General features: G+C 44.2%; 1 pseudogene; it reads right to left on the reverse strand.

Moving 5' to 3' along the window:
- Positions 1-19,556: 19,556 nt before the first annotated feature.
- On the reverse strand, positions 19,557-21,228 carry LOC113614353 (60S ribosomal protein L5-like; annotated as a pseudogene).
- Between the last annotated feature and the right edge of the window lie 4,893 nt (positions 21,229-26,121).

The raw sequence follows: 26,121 nt of genomic DNA on the forward strand, positions 1-26,121 counted from the left end.
TACTCTAAGGAAATGCCATGATGTTAAAGACAGATTAGCACTCTCAGAGGCAGCTCCTCACTAAAAAACAAACAAACAAAACAAAACAAAACAAACCTAACACAGGGACACTACAACGGAATTTAATCAAGATACCACACTAGCTGACTCTTCTTTTTACCTCGTTTCTATTGGTGTTCCTGCAGTTTAAAAATCCCAGAGTCACAAGACAGTCGTGAGTTTCAGAAATTAGGGGCTGGCTGTGATTAGCTCTTGCTGCTAAAGTATATCGGCCACTTAGAGGTTGTTTCTCATTTTCACAGATTAACTAATCATGAGTGGGATGCCTGATGGGCGAGTCTTTGTTGGAAGAATTATTCCTTAAAAACAAGGGCTTTTCAGAAGGAGAAAGTGTTAGATAAAAATGGACACTTTGCAGCAAAGGTTTCAGAGTTTCCAGCTTGAAGAGTAGCAATTTCCCTCCCAGTTCATAGAAATGAAAAATGGTTCCCCCCCTTGATGTGGTTTCATGTCTCAGGTAGGAAATAGGTTACTCAGGGTGATACAAATAAATCAGCTTTGAGCTCGTGTTCTTTCCCTGGCAGCCTATGGGCTGTGTTTTTATTTTGTGTGTGTGTGAAACCGAAAGGTATAAAAAAAAAAGTCACCATTGATATATATACACAGAATGGAGCCAAGCTACGGAACAATGGAGGAATGCCTAATTCATTATGCCAGAAAATGGATTGTAACCATCAATACCACATGGAGTTAATCATTTCCAAAGAACTGTAATGCCAAGTTATCCATAACACTGCACCTAAATGGAATAATGTTTTATTTTTTCTTTGATCTGTCAAAGGTGCTTCAAGCTTTGCCAGGACCTTAGTGACACTATCAACATTTCATTGTATAGTTCCTATGAATTACACAGACCTTGTGATATCCCAGAGGTTAATGGAATTTTTTAAATCCCTGGTATTATCTTTTTTACTTGTCATGTGTGTACGTGTTGTAAAATAACACAGCACCTGCCCCCCTTTTCTTTTTCTGGCTATTTGCAATTAGCTTAAACAGAAGTTTTTTTTCTCTACACCTAAGGATAAGGATGAAAAGAGCCAGTTAAAACCCAAAGCTTCAAAAATAAAGGTGGATGAAATTCAGGTAATCTCTGCCTGTGTTAGGAGACTCTGACAAAGTGTGTGTGTGTGTGTGTGTGTGTGTGTGTGTGTGTGTGTGTGTGTAGTGGCGGCGGGATCTCTGCCTTTTCCTTGACAAGATTTGGGTTAGAATAGTCCTAATGCACATAAAGTGAACGATGGGACTCTGGATTTCATTCTTAAGTCTTCTTCGGTCCTCTGGGCATCTGTATATCTTATCAGATGAGGCTGGAGGCTGGCTTCCAGTGCTAGCCGTGTCCACCTGCGCCAGCAGGCAGTGATCAGCACAGCAATGGTCACTTATCTTTTCTCTGTGTCCTGGGGGTGGGTTTGGGACATGCACACTCTTTCTGGGAGAAGCCATGGACCAGTGTTCCAATGTGGTGGGTGGGCAGTGCCAGCCTGCTCTAGGTCCCCATAACCTGGCCCCCGATCCCCCAAGCTAACAGGAACAGAGAAGCAGGGCAGAACAAGTGCCAGACTGGGGGCCAGGTGACCTGGGTTCTTGCCTGGCCTCTGTCATCTTCTTTATCAGATCTCTGGATCTCAGTTGAGAGTGATGAGTTTCCTCATCTTGAAAGCAAGGAGGGGCATTCATTTTAACTAACATTTGGTGAGCACTTAACACATACTAGACTCTGCCCTGAATCCTGGACAAAAATAAAAGTAAGACATGATTCCTTTCCTCAAGGGGTTTAAGGTGAAGAACCAGAGTGGGTGTAGACAAACTTGTAGACAGATAATAGCAATAAAATGCGGTAAGTTCTTAACCCCAGTATAAACAGAATACTGTCAAAGCCTAGAGGGAGAACCACCAGGTAGAGTTAAGATCACTTCAGCATAGCCATTAAAAGCATATACTTTCAAGCCAGACCACTTGGGTTCAAGACCTGGCTTTACCTTTATAAACTGTGTGACCTTGGGCAAGTCACTTAACCTCTCCGTGCCTCATTTTTCTCATCTTTCAAATGGAGGTGATAATCGTACCTACCTCTTCGGATTATTCAAGCAGTTATGACAGTGCCTGGCATGTAATGAGCCCTACCTATATTCATATATTATGATAACGTTCTAGAATTCTCACAAGTCCACAGGGCTGCAAAGGAACTAGTGAATGAAAGGGAATCCTTAATTGAAAAAAAATCTAACTGCATTTCATAGAGAATGAAGATACATAAGCATATTTCATGCTTATTAGGTGTCAGTTGGTTCACTAACATCCCTGCCCCCATGAATGCCCATAAGTCAGGGCCCAGGCTGCCAAGCAGGAGCGTTTGGCATGGTTAGGGGTGTTCCGCATTAAGACTAGGGAAGGACCATTCTTTGATCTGCAGCGGGCTCCCGGGGAACACACACAGAGAAGCTAACCATCCCTGGCCCACCCGGCTCAGGCGGATCGTGCGAGAGAACATTTTCAGGCAGGAACATTTTCGGGCCTCACTGACTCCAGCGCCTGAGAAGGAAAACAGGAGGGTGAGTGGGTGTTTGTGCTTGGAAGTTGCAGTGAAGGTAGAACTTGGCCCTGGCAGGAACGAGGGCCACGGGGTTGGCTGGATATCAGAGGACTCAGGCCAAGTGTGGGCAGCTGTGGGCTGCTTGGGAAGGTCCTTCTGGGAAGCGGGAGTCAAAAAGGGAAAGGGCAGAGAGGCGCAGGAGACTGGGCTGAGGTCTTGATAAGGAACTTGAGAGGAAGGAGACCATGTTAGGCCTTGGAGACACAATAGTATCTCCAGAGAAGGACGGGAAAATAAGTCACATTAAGCACACACCTGAGACATTCATGGAGCAGAGATGGTCAGACTCACGGGAATAGGGGTGCTCTGGTAAATATTTAACAACCATCTCCCTTCGGGGAAGAAGGGCAGAGAAGGGACTCTTATAGAATTTGCTGATTTCCCTAGTGTAAATACTACCACTGTGGCTGACTTCAAGCTACCAATGTGATGTCACTCGATGTGGAGTTGGGAAGGGTTGCTGGGTGGCACTCTATGATACATGCTTTCCCCCCTACACGTGCGGGAGAGATACAGGTAAGCTCAAGTGCCAGGATAAGCGCAAAATATCATAAATGGATTAGGAAGTGATGAGGTTTGAGTATGTATTACCTTTGTCTGAATATAATTTATCTAATTGTAAATTTCTATAATTGCATTTTAAATAATGACCATCATTTATAATGGGCTTCCAAAATTCCTGAAAATTTAACAGTTGGCCCTTGGAAGATGGTTCAAGCTAGCTGTAAAGCATATCAATTTTCTCCATGGTAAAACAGGAGCCCCCTTCCCATCATACTGTCTAGATCACAGGGTTCTTGTGAGGGTCAGAAAAGTATGTGAAAGCATTTCAAGAACTGTAAGCAGCATATAAATATTATATACAAATAAAAATTATTCTCATGGGAAGAGTATAACCTAGTGGTTGAGAAGGCAGTTTCTGGAAACAGGTTGCCTAAGTTGAATCTTGGCTCTACTCTTTTTTAGCTGTGTGACATTTGGCATATCCTTGCCCTCTCTGAGCCTCAGTTTTCTCATCTTTAGAATTTCTGAGAGGCTTAACTGAGTTAATATTGTAAAGCACATGGAACCGTGTCTAGCACACAGTAGGCACCATTTAAACATTGACTAAAATTGTTTTCAACTTGAGCAGCAGTAAGCCTGCAATTCTTCCAGAACCAGAAAGCCTTATAATTGGGGAACCCAAGAGCCTGGCCTCCTCCCCACTGCTTGGTTTTAAAGGGACAGCTCTCCTCTATGGTAATGGAATTGCTACTTTGCTAACAGCCAAGGCTTTTTAGATAATGAACCCTGAGGCCTATTGCGGAGATAAAGATGCTGCTAGAATCAGATTCCATGGCCACTCACCGCAGTAGTGGGGGGCGCTGGGGGAGAGAGCAGGGAGAGCTATCTTATTACATGCCTGGCTGGCTCAATTACTTCAGTCCCGACCTAGGCAGAGCCCCAGAGTTCCAGGGACCATTAGCTGCCCCGCAGAACCTGGTCTCATTTACTGTCTCAGGACAGGAAATGGAAGAAAAGCCTGCTCACCACAGGTCCCAGGGCTGGCCAGGGTAAGAAAGTAGACAGATGGGTGGAGAGAGATGGAGGACAGCTTGCGGCAGGGGACGGGAGCCGTGGCTGCCACAGCAGCCACAGACTCCTTCAAGGAGTCTGGGATGTGAGGCAGACGGTTCTCAGGCAAAGTCAGGGACAGATTTGGGGGTGGGGATGGGGAGGAATGTGGTCGGAAAGGTGGTCAGGGTCTCCTCATCAGGGACGAAGAAGTCAGGTGGCTCGGAATGAGACTAGAATGGCAGAAGCGAGAAAGGTTTAGTCCGCAAGGAGGAAAAACATTAATGCAGGCTGCTAGGGCCAGGTTTTTCCAGTTAAGGCTTTGCAACCATTAGGGAGTCCTGACTCTCATGGAGTGGGTCAGACAGAACCAGCATTTCCTCTTTCTTAGCAAACTAAACTAGAAGAGTGTGGCATATACTGTCTGGGTGCTCATCAATGCCACTTGCTCTTCCTTGGGTGCTCAGACTGTGTTTCCCTGTGGCCCTTACAGTTAGGTTGGAGCCTTGTAACTATGGCCCTGGAGTGTAGACAAAAGTGAGATAAGCCATGAAATCCCCTGGATGACTCTGTGTGTGTGTGTGTGTGTGTGTGTCTCTGTCTCTCTCCCCCTCTCGCTCCTTTCTCCCACAATCCTGTGTTAAAGGTGGTGGCATCATAATATGGAAAGAGCCTTGATCCCTGGAGGGGGAAGGAAGCCACTAAGTAGAGCTGCCTAATCTGCATTGGGCTAGGGCATGAGCAAGAAATGAACCTTTATTTTGTTAAGCCATTGAGATTTAGGGCTTCAGAGCCTAGCAGGCATTTTCCTGACTAATAAAAATAACAGAATGAAATGGAATGGAGTGGAAAGGAAGGAATATAATGGAATAAATTAGAATAGAATGGAATGGAATACAATAGAATAGAAACTATCAGAGTACACTGCGGTTAGTAAAAAGTAAACTGGTTTGTTGAAACATTTGTTTCAGTTCATATATAGACTACTTTTTAATAAAAGTTTTATTTTTTGCTGGAGGAAGAGGTTAAAAGTTTTGAAAATCACTGTCTTAGAGCTAGAAAGAGATTTGTGGGGTGTGATAGAAGAAAAAGCTTTAGGTAAGATGGGGATTGCATATTTACCACCCTTTTAAAGAAGGTGCTGTAGACTTGCTGGGCACCCCTATCTTATGTCTAGTTTTGGTGGAAGTTTGCTATTTGTGCCTGCCAGTCTACTTTGTCTTCCACTGGGAATAGCATCTTAGTGTTAGTCCATATAGTTTGTTTGGGGCTGGCTCTACTCCTTTGAGATCAAGGTGGAGGACACATGTATGAAGCCTGGAAAATCAAAGTGTTTCATTCCTGAAGCCACAGTGATTGGTTCAGGGATGAACACAAGACCCAATTTGGTCCACTCAGAGCTAAAACTGGGACTTTGGCTGGAGTGATGAAAGTAAGTGCTTTGTGTCCCCTGGTTTTGGAGCTGTGGGGATATAAATCTGAAACTGCTGACGGCTATCCTGCCATCACAGGGGAAAACTTGCCAGAGAATAGAACCATCATTGAAGAAGGCAGAGCTAGAGATCAAACAAGACCAAGTCCCAATGACATCATTTGAATCCCTGGATCTAGCCATGCCTGAAGTCATCCATGTAGTTTATAGTTGAGGCTAGAAATTCAGTTCTTGGCTTCTTCCAAATTGGGTTGAGTTTTTGACAGTTGTAACTGAGTCCTGAGGCTGTGGTCTTCCACATTTTTAAGATGTCTCTTCCTTGGTAAAATGGGCCTCAGAAAAGAACTAAAGTGGAAAACAGCTGGTCCTCAGGCTCCTCCAGGCTTTGCCAAGGAAGAGTTTCAATCACAGAAGAATCAGGCTTCCACATTAGGAAAAACTATAAGGTAAAATCAAGGAGAAACTCATTGTTTCTTGTTTTCTGTTTCGAGAGGGTAAAGAACAGATGAATGCCATTACAATTACTAATATATTTCTCTTCATTTATTCAGCAAATATTTATTGAGCACTTTCCATGTGCTAAGAAGTATGTTAGGCCCTGGAGGTATAACATTGAGTAATAACAGATCAGATTCTTATTAAGAGCTTACTATGTGTCAGAAACTGTTCTAGGAACTTTATGCTTATTAATTTTTATTTGCCCCTTCTATCTACCCTATCAAGCAGATAACTATTGCTATCTCCCAGTTTATAGATGAGGAAACTGAAGCACAGCGAGATTGTTAGGAAGGAGCCTTGAACCACACTGCCATAGTCCTTACTCGCTGTAAGCGCATGGTGGTTTCTACGAAGGACCATCCCCAAAGTCTCTTAGGCTCTCTGCTCTGAATTAGAATTCAGTTTAACAAAGTCTGACTTTGACTTGAACTACAGCATCACTTGTTGAATTCCAGGCACTGCTCAACTTACCTTTGGGAAATTAGTCTATTAGCTATTAAGATGTGTGACCCAGGGTGGGGAAGGGAGAATAAAAGGTCACTTAGAAACACAGTTTAGGGCTTCCCTGGTGGCGCAGTGGTTGGGGGCCCACCTGCCAATGCAGGGGACGCGAGCTCGTGCCCCGATCCGGGAAGATCCCGCATGCCGCGGAGTGGCTGGGCCCATGAGCCATAGCCGCTGGGCCTGTGCGTCCGGAGCCTGTGCTCCACAACGGGAGAGGCCACAGCAGTGAGAGGCCCACGTACCGCAAAAAAAAAAAAAAAAAAAAAGAAAAGAAACACAGTTCAGTCTGATGGTTAAGAGCACAGTTCAGGGACTCATCCTAGATACTGGGTTCAAATGTCTACTCTGCCATTTTCTAGCTGTGTGACCTTGCAGAAGTTACTGACCCTCTCTGAGCTTCTGTCTCTTCATCTTGGAAATTGGGTTAATGATTCCAATTCATCTGGTGGTTGCACAACTGGAATAAAGTAGTGAAGTGCCTGGGGCCGAGTCAGCACCCAGTAAATGCTGGTTGTTATAACTCTTCCTCTTTGGCTCCCATCTCCCTGTTTGTTACTGGAGGAATTGGGCAAGATGCTCTCTGAGGTCTCTACTGGCGTATGTTTGTGTGACTAGAGTTTTCCAAATGCTAATTTGGGAATGGCAGATTCCCACTGTCATGGTTTTTCTTCTTAAAGAATTATTTTCTGTTGTGTCTTTGTAAAAATTGGGCTTTTTGTGCTAGTTTGCAGCCACAGGAGCTTTAAGCCTTTCATGTGACATCATAAGTTGGTGCCCATAAAAGCAATGAAACACCATATACCAAAGCAGTGAGGAAGAGAATTCCAGGGGCCGATGGCCCTAATCCAAATCTGGACATTCTCTAGGGGAGGGGGGTGTTGGCTTCCCATTCCTTGACTCCTCTAACAGCTCTGGAGACACTCCCACCCCCAAGCTAGAGGATGTGGCATTGGAGGGGGGCATGGAGTGAGGAAGAGCGGGGGAGGGGAAAGGAAAGACAGCAGGACGGGGAGGGGTGTGGAGAGGGGAAAGGGATGGAAAGGCTAGAAGTCAACTAGGAGAATACAGAGAAAGAAGAGCTGGGCAGGCAAATTGAGGAAGTCAGCTCAGACCTCACCATGAAATATTCAATTTCTTCTGGTAGAACTTGATTTCAAAAATGTCCTACTGGGATAATGACAGGATTGGTTCAAGATGGCGGAGTAGAAGAACATGCTCTCACTCCCTCTTGTGAGAGCACCGGAGTCACAACTAACTGCTGAAAAATCATCGACACAAAGACACTGGAACTCACCAAAAAAGATACCCCACGTCCAAAGACAAAGGAGAAGCCACAATGAGAGGGTAGGAGGGGCGCAATCACAATAAGATCAAATCCCATAACTGCTGGGTGGGTGACTCACAGACTGGAGAACACTTATACCACAGAAGTCCACCCACTAGAGTGAAGGTTCGGAGCCCCATGTCAGGCTTCCCAACCTGGGGGTCTGGCAATGGGAGGAGGAATTCCTAGAGAATCAGATTTTGAAGGCTAGTGGGATTTGATCGCAGGACTCTGACAGGACTGGGGAAAAGAGGGATTCCACTCTTGGAGGGCACACACAAAGTAGTGTGCACATCAGGACCCAAGGGAAGGAGCAGTGACCCCATAGGAGACTGAACCAGACCTGCCTGCTATTGTTGGAGGGTCTCCTGCAGAGGCGGGGGGTGGCTGTGGCTCACCATGAGGACAAGGACACTGGCAGCAGAAGTTCTGGGAAGTACTCCTTGGCTTGAGCCCTCCCAGAGTCCGCCATTAGCCCCACCAAAGAGCCCAGGTAGACTCCAGTGTTGGGGTGCCTCAGGCCAAACAACCAACAGGGAGGGAACCCAGCCCCACCCATCAGCAGTCAAGCAGATTAAAGTTTTACTGAGCTCTGCCCACCAGAGCAACAGTCAGCTCTACCCACCACCAGTCTCTCCCATCAGGAAGCTTGCACAAGCCTCTTAGATAGCCTCACCCACCAGAGGGCAGACAGCAGAAGCAAGGAGAACTACAATCCTGCAGCCTGTGGAACAAAAACCACATTCACAGAAAGACAGACAAGATGAAAAGGCAGAGGGCTATGTACCAGATGAAGGAACAAGATAAAACCCCAGGAAAACAACTAAATGAAGTGGAGATAGGAAACCTTCCAGGCAAAGAATTCAGAATAATGAGAGTGAAGATGATCCAGGACCTCGGAAAAAGAATGGAGGCGAAGATCGAGAAGATGCAAGAAATGTTTAACAAAGACCTAGAAGAATTAAAGAACAAACAAACAGAGATGAACAATACAATAATTGAAATGAAAACTACACTAGAAGGAATCAATAGCAGAATAACTGAGGCAGAAGAACAGATAAGTGACCTGGAAAACAGAATGGTGGAGTTCACTGCTGTGGAACAGAATAAAGAAAAAAGAATGAAAAGAAATGAAGACACCCTAAGAGACCTGTGGGACAACATTAAACACACCAACATTTGCATTATAGGGGTGCCAGAAGGAGAAGAGAGAGAGAAAGGACCCGAGAAAATATTTGAAGAGATTATAGTCGAAAACTTCCCTAACACGGGAAAGGAAATAGCCACCCAAGTCCAGAAAGTGCAGAGAGTCCCATACAGGATAAACCCAAGGAGAAACACACCGAGACACATAGAAATTAAATTGGCAGAAATTAAAGACAAAGAAAAATTATTGAAAGCAGCAAGGGAAAAATGACAAATAACATACAAGGGAACTCCCATAAGGTTAACAGCTGATTTCTAGCAGAAACTCTACAAGCCAGAAGGGAGTGGCATGATATATTTAAAGTGATGAAAGGGAAGAACCTACAAGCAAGATTACTCTACCCAGCAAGGATCTCATTGAGATTCGATGGAGAAGTCAAAAGCTTTACAGACAAGCGAAAGCTAAGAGAATTCAGCACCACCAAACCAGCTCTACAACAAATGTTAAAGGAACTTCTCTAAGTGGGAAATACAAGAGAAGAAAAGGACCTACAAAAACAAACCCAGAACAATTAAGAAAACAGTCATAGGAACATACATACCATAATTACCTTAAACGTGAATGGATTAAATGCTCCAACCAAAGGACACAGGCTTGCTGAATGGATACAAAAACAAGACCCATATATATGCTGTCTACAAGAGACCCACTTCAGACCTAGGGACACATACAGACTGAAAGTGAGGGGATGGGAAAAGATATTCCATGCAAATGGAAATCAAGAGAAAGTAGGAGTAGCAGTACTCATATCAGATAAAATAGACTTTAAAATGAAGACTATTACAAGAGACAAAGAAGGACACTACATAATGATCAAGGGATCAATCCAAGAAGAAGATATAACAATTGTAAATATTTATGTGCCCAACATAGGAGCACCTCAATACACAAGGCAAACGCTAACAGCCATAAAAGGGGAAATCCACAGTAACACAATCATAGTAGGGGCCTTAAACACCCCACTGTCACCAATGGACAGATCATCCAAAATGAAAATAAATAAGGAAACACAAGCTTTAAATGATACATTAAGCAAGATGGACTTAATTGATATTTATAAGATATTCCATCCACAAACAACAGAATTCACTTTCTTTTCAAGTGCTCATGGAACGTTCTCCAGCTAGATCATATCTGGGGTCACAAATCAAGCCTTGGTAAATTTACGAAAATTGAAATCCTATCAAGTATCTTTTCCAAGCACCAAGCTATGAGATTAGATATCAATTACAGGAAAAAATCTGTAAAAAATACAAACACATGGAGGCTAAACACTGCATTACTAAATAACCAAGAGATCACTGAAGAAATCAAAGAGGAAATCAAAAAATTGCTGGAGACAAAAGACAATGAAAACACAACGATCCAAATCTATGGGATGCAGCAAAAGCAGTTCTAAGAGGGAAGTTTATAGCTATGCAACCTACCTCAAGAAACAACAAACATCAGAAATAAACAATCTAACCTAACACCTAAAAGAACTAGAAGGGCTTCCCTGGTGGTGCAGTGGTTGGGAGTACGCCTGCCGATGCGGGGGGTGCGGGTTCGTGCCCTGGTCCGGGAGGATCCCACGTGCCGCGGAGCGGCTGGGCCCTTGGGCCGTGGCCCCTGGGCCTGCGCGTCCGGAGCCTGTGCTCCGCGGCGGGAGAGGCCACAGCGGTGAGAGGCCCGCGTACCACAAAGTTTGTAGAAAGAAGGAAATCATAAAGATCAGAGCAGAGGTAAATGAAATAGAAACAAAGAAAACAATAGCAGAGATCAATAAAACTAGAAGCTCGTTCTTTGAGAAGATAAACAAAATTGATAAACCGTTAGCCAGACTCATCAAGAAAAGGAGGGAGAGGACTCAAATCAAAAAAATTAGAAATGAAAAAGGAGAAGTTACAACAGACACCGCAGAAATACAAAGCATCCTAAGAGACTACTACAAGCAACTCTATGCCAATAAAATGGACAACCTGGAAGAAATGGACAAATTCTTAGAAAGGGATAACCTTCCAAGACTGAACCAGGAAGAAATAGAAAATATGAACAGACCAATCACAAGTAATGGAATTGAAACTCTGGTTAAAAATCTTCCAACAAACAAAAGTCCAGGACCAGATGCCTTCACAGGTGAATTCTATCAAAATTTGGAGAAGAGCTAACACCCATCCTTCTCAAACTCTTCTAAAAAATTGCAGAGGAAGGAACACTCCCAAACTCATCCTATGAGGCCACCATCACCCTGATACCAAAACCAAAGATACTACAAATAAGGGAAACTACAGACCAATATCACTGATGAATATAGATACAAAAATCCTCAACAAAATACTAGCAACCAGAATCCAACAACACGTTAAAAGGATCATACACCATGCTCAAGTGGGATTTATCCCAGGGATGCAAGGATTCTTCAATATATGCAAATCAATCGATACACCATATTAACAAATTGAAGAATAAAAGCCATATGATCATCTCAATAGATGCAAAAAAACCTTTTGATAAAATTCAACACCCATTTATGATAAAAACTCTCCAGAAAGTGGGCATAAAGGGAACCTATCTCAGCATAATAAAGGCCATATATGAGACGCCCACAGCAAACATCATTCTCAACGGTGAAAAACTAAAAGCATTTCCTCTAAGATCAGGAGCAAGACGAGGATGTCCACTCTCGCCACTGTTATTCAACATAGTTTTGGAGGTCCTAGCCACAGCAATCAGAGAAGAAAAAGAAATAAAAGGAATACAGATTGGAAAAGAAGACGTAAAACTGTCACTGTCTGCAGATGACATGATACTCTACATAGAGAATCCTAAAGATGCAACCAGAAAACTACTAGAGCTAATCAATGACTTTGGTAAAGTTGCAGGATACAGAATTAATGCACAGAAATCTCTTGCATTCCTATACACTAATGATGAACAATCTGAAAGAGAAATTAAGGAAACACTCCCATGTACCATTGCAAGTAAAAGAATAAAATACCTAGGCATAAACCTACCTAGGGAGACAAAAGACCTGTATGCAGAAAACTATAAGACAGTGATGAAAGAAATTAAAGATGATGCAAACAGATGGAGAGATATACCATGTTCTTGGATTAGAAAAATCAATATTGTGAAAATAACTATACTACTCAAAGCAATCTACAGATTCAAAGGAACCTCTATCAAATTACCAATGGCATTTTTTACAGAACTATGACAAAGAATCTTAAAATCTGTATGGAGACACAACAGACCCCGAATAGCCAAAGCAATCTTGAGGGAAAAAAACGGAGCTGGAGTAATCAGACTCCCTGACTTCAGACTATACTACAAAGCTGCAGTAATCAAGACAATACGGTACTGGCACAAAAACAGAAATATAGATCAATGGAACAGGATAGAAACCCAGAGATAAACCCACGCACCTATGGTCAACTAATCTATGACGAAGGAGGCAAGGATATATAATGGAGAAAAGACAGCCTCTTCAATAAGTGGTGCTGGGAAAACTGGACAGCTACATGTAAAAGAATGAAATTAGAACACTCCCTAACACCATCCACAAAAATAAACTCAAAATGGATTAGAGGGGCTTCCCTGGTGGCGCAGTGGTTGAGAGTCCGCCTGCCAATGCAGGGGACACGGGTTCGTGCCCCGGTCCGGGAAGATCCCACATGCCGCGGAGCGGCTGGGCCCGTGAGCCGTGGCCGCTGGGCCTGCGCGTCCGGAGCCTGTGCTCCGCAGCGGGAGAGGCCACAACAGTGAGAGGCCCGTGTACCGCAAAAAAAAATTAAAATAAAATAAAATGGATTAGATACCTAAATGTAAGACCGGACACTATAAAACTCTTAGAGGAAAACATAGGAAGAACATTCTTTGACATAAATCACAGCAAGATATTTTTTGATCCACCTCCTAGAGTAATGGAAATAAAAACAAAAATAAACAAATGGGACCTAATGAAACTTAAAAGTTTTTGCACAGCAAAGGAAACTACAAACAAGACGAAAAGACAACCCTCAGAATGGGAGAAAATATTTGCAAACGAATCAATGGACCAACAATCTCCAAAATATATAAACAGCTCAATATTAAAAAAACAAACAGCCCAATCCAAAAATGGGCAGAAGACCTAAATAGACATTTCTCCAAAGAAGACATTCAGATGGCCAAGAAGCACATGAAAAGCTGCTCAACATCACTAATTATTAGAGAAATGCAAATCAAAACTACAATGAGGTATCACCTCACACTAGTTAGAATGGGCTTCATCAGAAAATCTACAAACAACAAATGCTGGAGAGGGTGTGGAGAAAAGGGAACCCTCTTGCACTGTTGGTGGGAATGTAAATTGATGCAGCCACTGTGGAGAACAGTATGGAGGATCCTTAAAAACTAAAAATAGAACTACCATATGACCCAGCAGTCCCACTACTGGGCATATACCCAGAGTAAACCATAATTCAAAAAGGCACACGCACCCCAATGTTCACTGCATCACTATTTACGATAGCCCGGACTTGGAAGCAGCCTAAATGCCCATCGACAGATGAGTGGATAAAGAAGATGTGGTACATATATACAATGGAATATTACTCAGCCATAAAAAGGAACGAAATTGGGTCATTTGTAGAGACGTGGATGGATCTAGAGACTGTCATACAGAGTGAAGTAAGTCAGAAAGAAAAAAACATATCATATATTAACGCATATATGTGGAACCTAGAAAAATGGTACAGATGAACCAGTTTGCAGGGCAGAAATTGAGACACAGATGCAGAGAACAAATGTATGGACACCAAAGGGAGTAAGTGGTGGTGAGGGGAGTGGTGGTGTGATGAATTGGGAGATTGGGATTGACCTATATAAACTAATGTGTATAAAATGGATAAGTAATAGGAACCTGCTGTATAAAAAAATAAATAAAATTCAAAAAAATAAAATAAAATGTCCTGTTGGAAACCATGGAACATATCCCAAAATAGGAGACTATATGGGGTTGAGGAAGAATTAATGACCATAGAATGCTCCTTAAGAGCAAAAGTGTCATAATACCATTGACCTTATTTTCTACTCTGCAGGTCTTTTACATACCATGATTTATTTTATTGTTGAAATAAAAAACCAAATCCAATGCAAACACAAAAATAAGTGAAAAAGACTAAATGTCTATACTCCTCAGAGATACCCTCTCCAATGGGATAACGGTTCCTTCCTTCATTCACTTATTCATTGCTTTAACTACCAGTCACTCATTGGGTTTCTACTCTGTGCCATGACCCAAGTTAGATGGTAGGGATTCAGAGATAACTAAGACACAGTTCCTGCCCTATGAAGAGTGAAAATGCAGTGCCAGCTTTGACACTCCTCCCTTCTAGAGGTGGGGGACCATATTCCTTCCCCTTGAACCTTATCTGGTCTTAATGACTCACTTATAACCAATAAAATGAAGTGGAAGTAGCGTATAAGGTTAAGTTATAAAAGGTGATAACAGCTTACACCTTGCTTTGTTTAAAAATTAATTTATTTTTGGCTGCGTTGTGTCTTCGTTGCTGCACGCGGGCTTTCTCTAGTTGTGGTGAGCGGGGGCTCCTCTTCGTTGCGGTACATGGGCTTCTCATTCCAGTGGCTTCTCTTGTTGTGAAGCACAGGCTCTAGGCACGTGGGCTTCAGTAGTTGTGGCACGCAGACTCAGTAGTTGTGGTGCACGGGCTGAGGTGCTCGGCGGCATGTGGGATCTCCCCGGACCAGGGCTCAAACCCGTGTCCCTTGCGTTGGCAGGCAGATTCTTAACCACTGCGCCACCAGGGAAGTCCCCTGCCTTGCCTTCTGAAGCATTCACTCTTAGAGCCTTGAACTGCCATGAAAGAAGTCCCGCCATCATGAGACCACCATGGTGTGAGGAACCCCAAGCAGTTACACAAAGAGGCCATATGTATATGTTCTGATAAACAGATGTCCCAGCCAACAGCCAGGATCAACTGCCAGATGTGAGTGAAGATCCTCCAGGTGATTCTAGCCCCCAGCCATTCAGTCACCTGTAGCAACTGAATCTTCCTAACTTAGGTCCCCAACAACATGGAGCAGAGGCAAGCCATCCACTGTGCCCTGTTTGAATTACTGACTCGAGAGTCCATCCATGGGCATAGTACGTATTGCTCTATGTCACTAAGGCTTGGGATAATTTGTTATACAGTAGTAGTAATTGGAACACTTTCTAGTGATTGTTAAAGCCCCAAATAAACCTGAAAACACAGTTATTAAATTAAACCACCATGATCGTCATCCCCAGAGGTGTTCATCACTCACCCATTTGTGATATTCACCAGTGCTTACAAAGAACATTTTATTTTATTTTATTAGTTTATTTTTATTGGGGTATAGTTGCTTTACAATGGCGTGTTAGTTTCTGCTGTACAACAAAGTGAATCAGCTATATGTGTACATATATCCCCTTCCTCTTGGACCTCCCTCCCACCCGACCCCCCACCATCCCACCCATCTAGGTCACCACAAAGCACCGAGCTGAGCTCCCTGTGCTATACGGCAGGTTCCCACTAGCTGTCACAAACAGCATTTGAAAGAGAGTTACTGTCTTCAGGAAGTTGACAGCCTGAGATGGGCAGACCCACCCAAGGGGCTTAACGCTTGAGAACCAGAGTGTGTTAAAGGGACTAAAAATCTGGCCCTTCAACTTTTATCAAGTTGTGGCTTTATTTTTCAGTTTTAGATCTGTAACCCAGTTGATCCAGTTGGCATTGGCATTTGTACGTGGTGTGTAAGGGGCGAAGACACATCATGGTTTACGTATGGCTATCCCATTTATCCAGCACCATTCTTTGCAAAGACTGTACTTTTCCCACTGCTCTACTGTGAATCATTTATCATAAATCAAGTGCTCACGTACATGTTCTGGATACTTTATTCTGATCCATTGATCTATTTGATTTTCTGGGTGCCAAAGCCCACAATGTTTTATATATTAGAGAACTGTAATAAAGCATAATTTTTAAGAGTAAAAAAGAACAAGTTTATCAATGCAACTGCCTAAAAATGACAATGAAAGCCCTTCTTATACCACGATTCAGAAATATGCCAACTACTTAATTGGCACTTAATCAATTTCATATTCTACCGGTCGATCTTAGGCCCCGGATACCCACCTTTGATAACCATGCATGAAAGAAAATATGATTCCACCATAGCCTCATAGAATGCTAAATCTGAAGGAGGTCTACAGATCGGCTGGTCCAACTCATACACAATTATTGAGATCCAGAAAATTGGGTGCCTTTTCCAGGGCAGCACAGCTAGTTAGTGGCCAAGTGCCAGGGGCCAGGGCCCCTATCTCTGGACATCAGGGGAAGCATGGTACTCAGGGTGGCATCATGTAGAAGTGCCAAACACAGACCATGGGGTCTGATAGAACTGGTAAGAATCGCAGCTCTGCTCCGTACTGACGGTGTGAGTATGGCCAGGTTACCTAACTTCACTGAGCCTCTGATTTCTCATCTGTAAAATGGGGGATAATTATGAAACTTACCAACCAGGGTTCATTATGGGCGTTCACTGAGTTGATGCCCAGAAAGTACATAGCATCTTGCCTGGTCCAGTTTGTAGTAAGCACTTACAAAGTCCAGATCTCTCAAGAATGAAGCATTCTGGTCTGTACCTTAAAGAAGTGGGCTCTAAGCCGAGTGAAGAGGTTTGCTTAATTATTTTCTAGTTTGAGGATGATCAAAGGTTGTCCAGGCCGGCACTGCCACCAGCCCTCTGGGAGAAGTAAGTGGCTGCCGGCCTCACTTGAGTACCTGTGAGGTTACTGCGTACACACCTCTCTTCCCTGAATACCAACAGATAACTCCTTGGCTTGTCCCTTCTGAGACATTTCCCTCCACCTGTGAATGATGGTTCAAGTCCTCCAGGCATAATGCACCTCGGTCTGATTCCTTCCCCTCTTGATTCTCCTCGTCACCCCTCAGAGTTGAGGGCTCTCTGTGGATGTCTGTAAGGGGCTGTGATGTCATCAGCTTTCTGCCTGCTCCTGCCAGGGAGCCGCACAATGCACCCTTGGGGCAATAAAAGTCCACCTGCTCAGCTTTGGCATCTGCCACCTCAGAGCACCCTGGTGACCTCACATCCTGGGGCAACCTCCAGAGCTCAGCTATACATCAAGGGAGAGAACTGCGGGCTCCCCAAAACAGAAGCAGTTGAGAGCACAGCACAAGCGAACATTCCCATCCAGCTGTGTGGAGCAGATCTTACACCAGGAATGGTATCAATTACTGGAGAGAAAGGGTTAAATCTCCTTTGGGCTTTCTGAGGCCCGGGCGGGCGTTCACAAGCATTTCTTACAGGTGTACGGTGTGCCAGGCATTCTCTCAAGCCCACAAGTAGGGTACAAAGATGAACAAAATGGCGACATCCCTGCTGTCTATGCACTCACAGTCTTCTGGGAGAAGCCAGACTCAGAAACAATGACAGCATAGCGTGCTCAGTACTGAATTTGCTGCGCGTGTGCCAATAGCAAGGTACGCAGGAGACGCGGCTGTTGGTGCTGTTGGAGGTAGACGGAGGGGCGAGCAAGTCTTCATGGAAGAGGTGCCGTTCTAAGTGGGTGCTCGACAATGACTGGGGGTTGGCTAAAGGGCTAAGTGAAATTCAGGCCTAAGGAGCAGCATGTGCAACAGAGGACAGCAGTCTGAAAGAACACAGGGTGTTTGGGGGAGTCCAAGCTACCTGCTGGGAAGGGGAGGACGTGGCGGAAAAGGAGGGTGGAAGGCTGGTTTGGAGTCAGACTTGAGAGCCCTTGGCTGCATATATAATCCGAAGTTTGTCCTTTATTTCATAGGCATAGTGGAGCTACCGACGATCATTGAGCAGGGGCGTGATAGGCAGTCTTGTATTTCAGAAGGACAGCGCTGCTCCCAGCATGGAGGGTGAAGCAGAGAGGCCTGAACTAAATGCAGGGAGAGCATTCAGCGGGCTCTGGCTTCATCTAGGCTGGACGAGATGGGATCTTCCGTGTGGCCAGGCCCCTCGGGGCAGGGGCTGGCAGAGTTCTATCTAGCAACAGCCTGACCAGACTTAACTTACGCACATTCCTTCCATATTCCCCAGACCCTGACTAGCAGTTAGTGCTCCATATACATTTGTTAAAAGAATGCACAAACGTGGGATGTCCTGTCCCCCAAGGATTCCCCACGGTGTGGATCAGCAACCTCGCGAGACCCCACATTGTGCTGGGATCTTGACCTGCTGACGTAGAGCACGGAAGGTTCAGTCTGCAACAGGGCACACCGGGACTGCCGTGGCTCTGCTCCTGTCACTCTAGGTAGCAAAAGGCTCATAATTTAGGAGGAGCAATGGAAACAGGCTATCAAGGTTACTCATCATCCGCAGGTTTTGCACAGAGCTCAGCAAAAAGGGAGCAGAAATCAGTCCGATGATTTAGACAATCACGCCAAAATGCTACAGATACAGGGGTTTGCTGGCCTCCACGCTTGTCTCTTACAGTGCCAGGCTCCATTCAGAGCTGGTAGATCACCTTTGTGTCTTTTACATCCCGAGGGGTGCCCTCAGACAGAAACTCACATGCAAGTTGGTTATTTGGAAGGAGGTCCCCGGAAACACTGGTTGGAAAGTGGAGGAGTGAGGAGAGAAGGGAAGGGAGCCACAGCTGCATGTGATAAGAAGCAAGTGCCCATCATGGGCTCTTGGAGATCAACCCCAGCAGGGACCTCTTGGGGAGAGTGTTGAACACGTTCCAGAGTTATCCCACCAGTGGGATGAGGAAGCTGGGGTATTTCTCCGCCAACTCCCCACCTGTCATTGTTTGAGGGCTGCTCTCAGGGGGACCAACTCTCCAGCACTTCCGTCTTGCCCTGAGCACCAGCTACGTGTGTTCTCGTAGATAGTTACAGACGTTTGCAGCAAGCAGCCTGGGGTGTGTAGAGGGAGCAGGACGATGTTTGGAGATGCCAAGAGGGTCTGTTAGGTGCTTAGAACCACAGGGAGGGCATCCAGGCTCACCCTCGGGAGGTGCTGCAGTCCTGAGCTGAGAGAGGAAAGGGGACGTGCTAAACACTGAGGCTTAATGGAAATGCATTGAGTTTTCATATGGGGTATTGAGGTACACGTGTCAGGAGGCTGAATTTTTAAAAAGTTATCTTTGTGTCTCATTCAAAGTACAAATCACATTGTCCCTTGGGCTTTAGCATCTTTTCCAGCTTGTAGGGGGGTGGGAAGTAGGGTAATACCATTACGTGGCATGGCTGGGGGGTAGGCTTTAGTATCCCCATAATTAACTTCCTCCAAAGCCACACTTTTGGGGGAGCTGCTTGGTCAATACGTTTATTACTGTCTTTATCTGAAAAATCTTCATAGAAAAGTGTGGTTTGGTTTACTAGCTCTCAGCAGCCCATTCCTGGGCTCCGAGGAAGCTTGCCCTCTTCTGAGCTACCTGATCTTTGTTCTGGGCAAGAGACCTTTGGGGATGGTTCCTCTTCTTCTTTTTAACTTCTTTCTTAGGCTTCTTATCATAGACTGGATTCTCTCATATAGCAGCGTGAGCGTTCTTATACATCTCTCCATCATGTCTGGAGTTTTGTTCTTTATGTATTAAGAAAATTGTTTCTTATAAGCATCTTCATCTTCTTCAGTTAGGTAATGCATATCATCTGCAACTTTTTTTAACATCTTTATTGGAGTGTAATTGCTTTACAGAGGTGTGTTAGTTTCTGCTTTATAACAAAGTGAATCAGCTATACATATACATATATACCCATGTCCCTTCCTTCTTGCATCTCCCTCCCTCCCGCCCTCCCTATCCCACCCCTCTAGGTGGTCACAAAGCACCGAGCTGATCTCCCTGTGCTATGCGGCTGCTTCCCACTAGCTATCTATTTTACGTTTGGTAGTGTATATATGTCCATGCCACTCTCTCACTTTGTCCCAGCTTACCCTTCCCCCTCCCCTGTCCTCAAGTCCATTCTCTAGTAGGTCTGTGTCTTTCTTCCCGTCCTGCCCCTAGGTTCTAAATGACTTTTTTTTTTTTTAGATTCATATATATGTGTTAGCATACAGTATTTGTTTTTCTCTTTCTGACTTAACTTCACTCTGTATGACAGACTCTAGGTCCATCCACCTCATTACAAATAACTCAATTTCGTTTCTTTTTATGGCTGAGTAATATTCCATTGTGTATATGTGCCACATCTTCTTTATCCATTCATCTGTCTGTGGACACTTAGGTTGCTTCCATGCGCTGGCTATTGTAAATAGTGCTGCAATGAACATTGTGGTACATGACTCTTTTTGAATTATGGTTTTCTCAGGGCATATGCCCCGTAGTGGGATTGCTGGGTCGTATGGTAGTTCTGTCTTAGTTTTTTAAGGAACCTCCATACTGTTCTCCATAGTGGCTGTATCAATTTACATTCCCACCAACAGTGCAAGAGGGTTCCCATCTGCAACATTTTGACCCATGATGTGCTTCCAGTGTACTTCTGTGTTGAATGCCTTGTTTTCTGAATCATAACCAGGGAACCGTTTGGTACTGTGAGGGATAGACAAGCCTCCGTCCACAGCGTCCTTCAGGCCCTACTTTATTTCTAGTAGTAAATCTAGCAAGCCCTGCATCCGGATAGCAGGTGAGGGCACCAGGTTGACCGTCAATGTTTTCCACATTGTATTCATCGCTGGGTACCTCCACCTGGCCTTCATAGATCTTGTCCATGCCAAACTGATTGGGAAGCCTTTGGGCCATCAGTGGACCGGTACAGTGTGCTGCAGCATAATTTGTCAGGCCAACCTTCACGCCATACTTTGGGAGTTCATGAGCATTAGCCGCCCAGACTGTCATATCCCCTTCTCTACGGGCATAAGCAATATGACAAATGATATCTCTGTTGGTTACATGTACTCATCCTGTATTTGGGTGTATTGTACTTCTTTTTATCCTGGATTACCAAGCATTTCCCAGCATAGTAATCAGTTTTACCCTCTTGTCTTCTTCTAAATTTCACTTGGTGTCTCTTGAAGTAGGTCTTATTCTTTACAGCCTTAACAAACCCCATCCTGCGGAACAGAGACCTGTGTCCGCAGCTTGTCACAGACCTGCAGCCTCCAAAGCCACTGTGAACAAACACGCAGGTACCATGGAGCAGCTAGATGACTGCTCGCCAGTGCAGCCAGACGTGTCTCCTAGCCCCCCTCCGACCCTGTAGAACACAGTGCCGTGCCACAGCGTAAGACATTCCAGAGCTGCCACTCCTCAGAAACTTTGGACCAGTGCTGGGCAAACCAGTGAGACTTAGAATCACCTGGGGCATGTGTTTAAAAGGCAGTTCCTGGGCTGTACTCCTGAGGTGCTGATTCGGGAGGTCTGGAGTAGGACCTAGGAATCTACATTTTAGACCAGACTCCCAGGTGATTCAAAATAAGGTCCAGAATGTTCAAAGAACAGAGGGTATGAAACCTTGTCTACAAACTGGGCAACAAGAGAAGATATCAGTAGACCCTAGTTAAAAACATGGGGTTGGTGGGGGGGAATCCTGCAAGTTTAACACTCACTTACCTTGGGTGAATATTCCTACCTCCTACCCGCGTGCTTGCTTCTTGGGGAAAAGGGACTTTGTGTGGTGGCTCCGTAGTCCTCCACACTCCTTCCAGATGAACGTGATACACTCACGTCCGCTCTATTAAAAGACACTAAGCCGGGCTTCCCTGGTGGCGCAGTGGTTGAGAGTCCGCCTGCCGATGCAGGGGACATGGGTTCGTGCCCCGGTCCGGGAAGATCCCACATGCCGCGGAGCGAAAAAAAGACACTAAGCAAATGGGGAAGCTCTATGTCAACCCTAGCTTAGAATTCAGGTCATTCCCAGCCTCTGAAGAGGAGACTAGACACCTTCATATGAATAATAAACTCTCTGGAGACCCTTCGTTCCACCCAGTAATTTTCAATGCTTGGGACAGGCATGAGCCACCGTCTCATATTTCCAGTCCTTTGCAGAGTCCTACAGGCCCCGCCCCCCGCAAAATTTTTCATTGCCCTGGCATTAACACGGTTTTGCTGGACCTAAACTCTCAGGAAGTATGAGTTGAGCTAGAGAAGAACTGCTTCTCAGTATATAAAGAAACAGGATCTCCTTAGTCCTATGCCATAAATTAGGCTGTTGGAAAGGAACATGGTAGCTCTTTTAAGTCACCAAGATATGGTTCGGAGCTGTACTTATACAACAGGAGAAAGACAGCTACTTAATAAGTCTCAGATGGGGGTTTCCGTTCAGCTTCTTCAGTCCACCGATTTGCTTTCTATTCATTCCACGATGTCCATGATGTGCTCGTACATTTGCATTCACGACCTAGTGTGAGCTCTTTACTTTTGCTTTCACTTTAAGCTGCGTCCATGAATTGCCCACAGATACTCAGATCTCTAAATCATAGGGTGAGTTAAGGTCATGGATTAAATTAGGAATGTGACATTGAAGGTGAATCTCTTAGAGCAGCTCTTTGTAATAATTTGAGGGGCTCCCAGGCCCATATGAAAAGTCCACAAAAGCAGTGGACCCTCTTCCCAGAAAAATACACCTATAGACAACGTTTTGCATATAATTGTATAGACCCCTCAGGTTAAGAATCCACAACTCATACCCAGAAAAAAAAATAATCCCAATGAGATGTAATAGGCTAGGGTGGGAGGGAGGGGGGTGCAGAATAATGAAGAAGGGCAAGTCCCAGGTGAGCAGCCCCTGTGTTAGTTGAAGTGACATAACACTAGCTGCTGTAACAAACGACTCTCCGAATTTAAGTGTCTTGACACATGATGGTCCTGGCCAGCGACTGAGTGACTTTCCCATGGCAAGTGAGTGACTCAGGGACTCAGGATTTCTTCTACCTTGTACTCTACCATCCCCCAGAGCCTCAGTCCTGTGCGAACAGCCAGCAGGAGGAGAAAAACCATGGATAAGGTACATTGACTTCTGCAAAGTCCCAGCCCAGAAGTGCTGCCTCTTACCTCCAGTCATATTTCATTGATGCGAACTGGTTACAAGGCCACATATGGGTGGAAATGGGGCTGGAGAATGTACGCCCTGTCAGGGTAACCATTTCCTACAACAATACCACGGAAAGGGGAGCATGAGCTTTTGGTAGGCAGAAAGCTATATCTCTCCCTAAGCATTGCATGCAAGTGAAATCAGGTTAAAATAAATGGCAAGGACGGCCTTGAGAGGGAAAAGAAGCCACCAGAAGACATTATGAAGCCCCAGGCATGTGTACAATAGGGCAGCTGTGGCTCCACCTTACTGGTAGCAAGTAAGTGAGATTGCAGATAAATTGCCTTCCAGTCGCAGAACTTTCTAGAACCAGATGGTCTAGCCTCTCCTTCTCTCTAGCTCTATCCTTCTTTCATCCTACTTCTAAACAAAAGTGCCAGTTCGGGAGCAATTTCCCATTTATAATGTATGCTTTGTACCCATCCATCTGAACCAGAATTTGGTTGGTTAACTGAAAAAAAAAAAGATAGTTAAAACAGGGAATCATTGAAAAAATGGTATATACGAACTGTAGATATTTTATTTAAGTTAAAACATGTAAATATACATTCATTCACTAAACTTTTGTTGTATAGCCAAGTCATTTTCTTTGAATATAAATCTGCTGATAGGAGTTACAGGCTCTCCTTCTCTCATGAACTGTCCCTAAAATGCACTGTCTATGATTTCTAGTTTTGAAAGTAGAGCAAGAATGTAAGACATTTGTGAAACAGGCTCAGTGCATAATCCTCCCAATTTTTTAATGATTTTCAATCTTTTACAGTTGTTTGGCACACACATAATTCAACAGTAATTTTTGTCTATTTTTAAATTGAAGTATAGTTAATTTATAATGTGTTAGTTTCTGGTGTACAGCAAAGTGATTCAGTTATGTGTGTGTGTGTGTGTGTGTGTGTGTGTGTATGTATGTATTCTTTTTCATATTCTTTTCCATTATGGTTTATTACCGGATATTGAATATAGTTCCCTGTGCTGTACATTAGGGCCTTGTTTGTATCTGCTAATCGCAAACTCCTAATTTGTCCCTCTCCCACCCGCTTTCCCCTTGGATAACCGTAAGTTTGTTTTCTGTCTGTGAGTCTTTTTCTGTTTCATAGATAAGTTCATTTGTATCATATTTTAGATTCCACATATAATAGATATTATATGGTATTTGTCTTTCTCTGTCTGACTTAGTATGATAATCTCTAGGTCCATCCATGTTGCTGCAAATGGCATTATTTCAATCTTTTTATGGCTGAGTAGTATTCCATTGTGTGTATACATACCACACCTTCTTTATCCATTCATCTGTTGATGGGCATGTAGGTTGCTTCCATGTCTTAGCTATTATAAATAGTGCTGCTATGAACATTGGGGTGCATGTATCTTTTCGAATTAGGGTTTCCTCCAGATATATGCCCAGGAATGGGATTGCTGTCAACAGATTATATGGCAACTCCATTTTTAGTTTTTTAAGGAATCTTCATACTGTTTTCCATAGTGTCTGCACCAATTTACATTCCCACCAACAGTGTAGGAGGGTTGCCTTTTCTCCACACCCTCTCCAGAATTTAATATTGTGGACTTTTTAATGATTGCCATTCTGACTGGTGTGAAGTGATACCTCATGGTAGTTTTTATTTGTATTTCTCTAATAATTAGCAATATTGAGCATCTTTTCATGTGCCTGCTGGCCATCTCTATGTCTTCTTTGGAGAAATGTCTATTTAGGTCATCTGCCTATATTTTTTTAAATTTTTTTTAATTTTATTTTTTGGGGCGGTATGCGGGCCTCTCACTGTTGTGGCCTCTCCCATTGCGGAGCGCAGGCTCAGTGGCCATGGCTCACGGGCCCAGCCGCTCCGTGGCATGTGGGATCTTCCCGGACCGGGGCACGAACCCGTGTCCCCTGTATCGGTAGGCGGACCCTCAACCACTGCGCCACCAGGGAAGCCCATCTGCCTATTTTTTGATTGGGCTGTTTTTTTGTTATTGAGCTGTATGAGCTGTCTATATATTTTGGAAGTTAAGCCCTTGTAGGTCTCATAATTTGTAAATATTTTCTCCAATTACGTAGGTTATCTGTTCATTTTGTTTATGGTTTCCTTTGCTGTGCAAAAGCTTATACGCTTGATTAGGTCCCAGTTTTTTATTCTTTCTTTTATTTCTATAGCCTTGGGAGACTAACCTAAGAAAACATTGCTATGATTTATGTCAGAGAATTCAAAAGCATTTTTAGCTACCCGTTACTATTACATCTTTCCAAAATTTTCAGCTTTGTTCCCATAGAAACGACTCCTTTTTGCGTTCATATTTCGTTAATTCACGTGTCGTATAAAGCACTAAATTTTAATAAAAAGTACAACTGGAACGATCGTCATAAACAGGTTTGGAATCAAACACAATCAACTCTTAGTAGGTGTAGGACCCAGCTATTGGGAGCAGAAGTGTATGCTGTATTAGAGTGTGGCTGTGAGCATTCAGTGAGCCATGGACCTCAGTCTTTGTGTTTTGCAGAAGGAATAGGGCGCCTTGGCTTATTTGGTGTGGTCACCAGCCTCCAAGATGACCCACAATGAGTCTTGCCTTTTGGTATTCACACCCTTGTGTAGTCTTCTCCCGCAGTGAACTCATGGTTGGAAGGCGTGACCATTAGAAAATGGCAGAAGTGTCAGTTGTGTGACTGCTGAGCATAGGTCCCAGAGGGTGTTGGGACTTCTGCCTTGGTGTCTGAGATCCCTCACCTTGGGAGGAGAGGCCATCACGCCAGCAGCACTGGCATCACCTGGGAGCTTGCTGGAAGCGTAGCATCTCATGCCCCACCTCAGGCATCCTGGCCAATCTGCCTCGCTCTTGTTTGCTTTAATAAGGCAAATTCATCAAAACCCAATGATGTTTTCACACTGCTTGAGGGTATAGATATGGCTCCAG

The sequence above is a fragment of the Aethalodelphis obliquidens genome, unplaced genomic scaffold, assembly GCF_003676395.1.
Source record: "Aethalodelphis obliquidens isolate GAN/ISIS:26980383/991018 unplaced genomic scaffold, ASM367639v1 scaffold94, whole genome shotgun sequence".
NCBI lineage: Eukaryota > Metazoa > Chordata > Mammalia > Artiodactyla > Delphinidae > Aethalodelphis > Aethalodelphis obliquidens.